We start from the raw sequence: 4,611 nt of genomic DNA, 5'->3' as shown, positions 1-4,611 counted from the left end.
AAAAAAAAAAAAAAGAAAAGAAAAATATTGATCCATGATTTAAAAAAGAAAAAAGAATGATGAACTCTAAACAGACAAATGATTTGGTGGCAAAGCAGCTTTCTGACACCTTGCTTTCATGAGCTATCATTACTGATTTGGGATTTCCGTGCCAATAGAGGGATTACCATTAACCTTGTTTACAGATTTTTAGTGTTAAAGCAGTTTTTGCGTCTTCTCCCTTTTACTTTACCTTGAGTTGCCACAGAGTTTTCAAGACCAATCAATCTATTGAAATCTGTCATGAAGATAAATGTCTCAGAAAACCTACTTGCCACAGTTGAACATGACTTTTGATTTATAGAGTAAGAACACAAAATCATCTTTTGGTAATATACTTAAGTACTATGTAATCATTTTCATTTAGGCAGTCTTGCCTAATAGTTTAGAGCATAGACTTGGAGTTAGTCCCAGCTGGTTCCGATCTTGACTGTTAATTACCAGTTGTGTGACCCTAGCTCTCTGAGCCTCGGTTTCCCCATAAAAATGGATAGTAATATGAAACTAACAGGGTTTTTGTAAGGATTAAACATGTCAGATGATATATTTATAATAGTACCTAGCACATTGTCAACATCAATAAATGGTAAATTTAGCTTTTATCCTGCCTTTTCCTTTTCTGTTAAGACGGAGTTTTGCTCTTGTTGCCCAGGCTAGAGTGCAGTGGCACGATTTCAGTTCACTGCAACCTCTGCCTCCAGGGTTCAAGTGATTCCCCTGCCGCAGGCCTCCTGAGTAGCTGGGATTACAGGCATCCACCACCATGCCTGGCTAATTTTTTGTATTTTTAGTAGAGATGGGGTTTCATCATGTTGGCCAGGTTGGTCTCGAACTCCTGACCTCAGGTGATTCACCCGCCCTGGCCTCCCAAAGTGCAGGGATTACAGGCGTGAGCCACCGCACCCGGCCTTATCCAGCGTTTTGTTAATTCTTCCTCCAGTTTCCAGGTATTCTGAACATCTTTCTCTTCTTCAGAACTCCTTGAACTCCTTGAATCGGTTAGCTTTCATCCAGCCAGAAATAATGGAAAGCAGCATTTACCTATTAAGAATCCCCCACCCCCATTTCCTCACACAAACCTGGTATAATTCAAATAGTAGTAATTGGATCGTAAACTCAAAAGCAAATGTAGGCACTAAAATCTTGTAGCAGAGCTTTGTTATGAAGATATAGATGATACAGAATACGTTTATATGTTTATATGAAGCATTTTTAGATTAGCGTAGAAACAAAAATATAAAAAGTTTAAATTCTTGTAGTTGTTACTACTGAAGCTATAATCCATGAGGTTCAGTCTGAGATGTTATTCTGAAAGTAGAGTTATGTTTCCCTCAAGTATAGTTCAACAGCCAAAATATAATTTAAAAGGAATTTATTTACCTATGATTGTTGAAGGGCATTAAAAATGATCCAACTTAAATCCACTAGCAACTTCTCAGATCTCCTTTTCCCTTTTCTTCAAACTCCAATGAACCTGCATCAAAATAGTTAATACCACTACACGCTCTGAATAAGCAACTACAGTTAAATAAAACATCATTGCATTAAGTTGTGTTTAACTACTTTTTTTTTTTTTGAAATGGAGTCTTGCTCTGTTGCCCAGGCTGGAGTGCAGTGATGTAATCTTGGCTCACTGCAACCTCCGCCTCCTGGGTTCAAGCAATTCTTCTGCCTCAGCCTCCCAAGTAGCTAGGACTACAGACGTGCACCATCACGCCCAGTTAATTTTTGTATTTTTAGTAGAGACGGGGTTTCACCATGTGGGCCAGGCTGGTCTCCAACTCCCGACCTCAGGTGATCTGCCTGCCTTGGCCTCACAAAGTGCTAGGATTACAAGCATGAGCCACAGAGCCCGGCCCTTTAACTACATTTTAATTTAGTTTGTAGTTTAGTTTAGACAGGGTATACATTTATATTGCTTTTATGACTGAAAGCTGTAACACTATGGAAGTTATATTTTGTTATATAGTAACATTATAATTAAAAGTATCAGCAGACCCTGAAGTGTTCAGGAAAAAGTTTTTGTCTTGTAAGAATGTAGCCTACTCAACTCTAAGGAAGTCTGCTCTACACCACTACCAGAAGGATCTTTCTCAAACACAAATAGAATTGTGTCTCCATCCTGATTACATTTTTTTAGTGACTTCCTAAGTCTTTAAGGATAGAATTTAAACTGCTTTGCATGGACTATAAACCTTTCCTTTCCTATTGGCCTCATCAACTTTTTCTTACTACCCTATTTCCTTCCCGCCCTCTTTTCACTTTATACTCCAAGTAAACTGAACTGCTTGTTCCCTTGCACCACTTTCTCTTGCCTCTGTGGCTTTGCAGGTATGATTCTCTGTGCTTGGCACACACTCCTCACATGTATCAATCAGACAAACTCAGTCTTCAGTACTATCCTCTTTACTTCCCTAGGCAGACTTATGGATACAATCTATGTCTGTCCTTCCACTTTATTAATTTATTTATGTAGTTATTAATTCATCTGTGGAAGTGAATGTGGGAAAAGGTATTGCATAGTGGTTAAAAGTGCTGTCTCTGGCATCAGATTGCCTGGGTTTGCATCTTACCTCTTTCCCCTCCTAAACATGTGACTCTTGATAAGGTACTTACCCTTTCTATAACTCAGTTTCCTGTTTTATAAATGGGAATGATAGTAAATACCTACCTCCCAGGGTTGTTATGCAGACTTAATGCAGTCTTATTTTTATGAAACTAAGGATAGTCCCTAGCATATGGAAAGCATGATAAGGTGCTCTAATATTTATTGATACTTATTTTATGCCAGGCACTGTGTTGGCTTGAGACCATAGAGATGTCAAGAGAGCCATAGGGCATAATCCTTGCTTTATGGAGCTTGCATTCTAACGAGAGACTGACAAAAACAATCAAACATAAACAGATAAATTATTATGTGGTTAATACTAAGAAGGAAACACACTAGGTAAAAAGAGAATACTGGGATGGAGAGAGGACAAACTTCAAAAACAGTGGCCAGGGAATGCACTCCTGAGGAGATATTTTAGCCAATCTGAAGGACGAGAAGAAGACACCTTCTGGAACATGGGGGCCAGGCAGGAGCAGTGACTTGTAGCGGGAGGGGCACCCCGAGTCAGGAGAGAATTTGGCTTCTCTGAGCATGTGGAAAAGCCAGTGTCACTAGAGAGTAGTAAGCAGAAGAGTAGTAAGCAGGTGGGTACGAAGTAGATGAGGAAGGCAAAGCATAGCACGGGATTTGGGAAAACAGCAGAAAGTTTAAACAGGGAAGTAGCATGATCTAGTCTACATTTTAAGATGGTCCCTCTGGCTGCCAGGTCTAGAATGGATCAGAGGAGGACAAGAGAGAAATGTTGTGATTAGGAGTAATGTGATGGCAGGGACTGATGTGGTGGCAGGGGTGACAAGAAGAAAGGATGGGCAGATTTGGTATATATTTTAGAGGTGGAATTGATCAGACTTGCTGATGAATTGGATACAGAGAGCGAAGAATTAAGACCATTAATAGGCTCAGATGGGTCAGAAATGCAAGGTCTGAGGCACCAGAGTGTAGCTGTCAGCAGACAGTTGGATCTGAGTGCAGGATGCAGAGGAGAGGACTAGGGTAATGTAAATACAAAAGTAATCACTGTGGGAGTAGAGATTAGAGAGAGGGAGTAGAGAGAAAAGAGAAGACGGCCTGGTCTGAACCCTGTGGAGGGAGAGGCTGCCATGGCTATGAAGTTGGAGCCAGCGTTGTGTTGATGCAGGAGGAGCGTGAGCATATATTATGCTAGGTATTTTCCATTTGCTTCCATCCATCCATTCTCTACCTTCCTTGGCTTTGCTCTATGCCCCAGGGAACTGATCATTATGGATTGCAATGCCCCAACTCCCTGGCCCTCTGGCTATTGGTTGGATCAGCCAATGGGAAGTACCAGCCGGAGATACAAGAGAAGAGACAAACTAAAAGTTAGGAAGCCATAATTCCTTATGGCGAGGCAGTGGCTGTATTAGTGGCTATATTTCTCTGCCACGATGGCTCCTACTAGGCAGGCCCTGTTTGCTTGCTTCCAACTCTCACTCCAGTTCTACTGCTTCTCCTCCTTGCTGCTCGGGCCTTAACAGTTCCCCATGGTCGCTAGTCCCTCAGTGCTGCAGCACTCTTGTTAGTCCTGGAATCTGCCTGCCACTCTGTAACTAAAATTCTCTTCAGAATTCACTTGAGTATGCAATCTGTTTCCTGCTTCCCTTGCCACCTCAGAGACACCTCAGAGACACCTATCCATACTCTCTCCTAGCAGGAGGTCACTGTTACTTGTCACTAGCAGCTTGTTAGCCTGGAGGTGGGAAGTCAGGGGCTTGTGCTGTCTGTTGTTCTGATTAACCCTCAGTCTCAGGCAGGCACTGTGTCTCAGGGTCTTGGGTGCCGGTGGCATTCTCTGGGTTCATACTCCCATCCCAGCTGTCATTCTGAGCCCAGCATTCATACTGCCCCTTCCCCAGGGGTAGAGAGTCTTGTTCTGTTTCTTCCCTGAGCTGTAATGTTTCCACAGCTTTTTCTTTCTTTTTCCTTTTTTCCCCTTCCCTTCC

The sequence above is a fragment of the Mandrillus leucophaeus genome, unplaced genomic scaffold (assembly GCF_000951045.1).
Source record: "Mandrillus leucophaeus isolate KB7577 unplaced genomic scaffold, Mleu.le_1.0 Scaffold518, whole genome shotgun sequence".
Lineage (NCBI taxonomy): Eukaryota > Metazoa > Chordata > Mammalia > Primates > Cercopithecidae > Mandrillus > Mandrillus leucophaeus.
The sequence above is the reverse complement of the archived record's forward strand: the minus strand, read 5'-3'. Positions refer to the sequence as shown.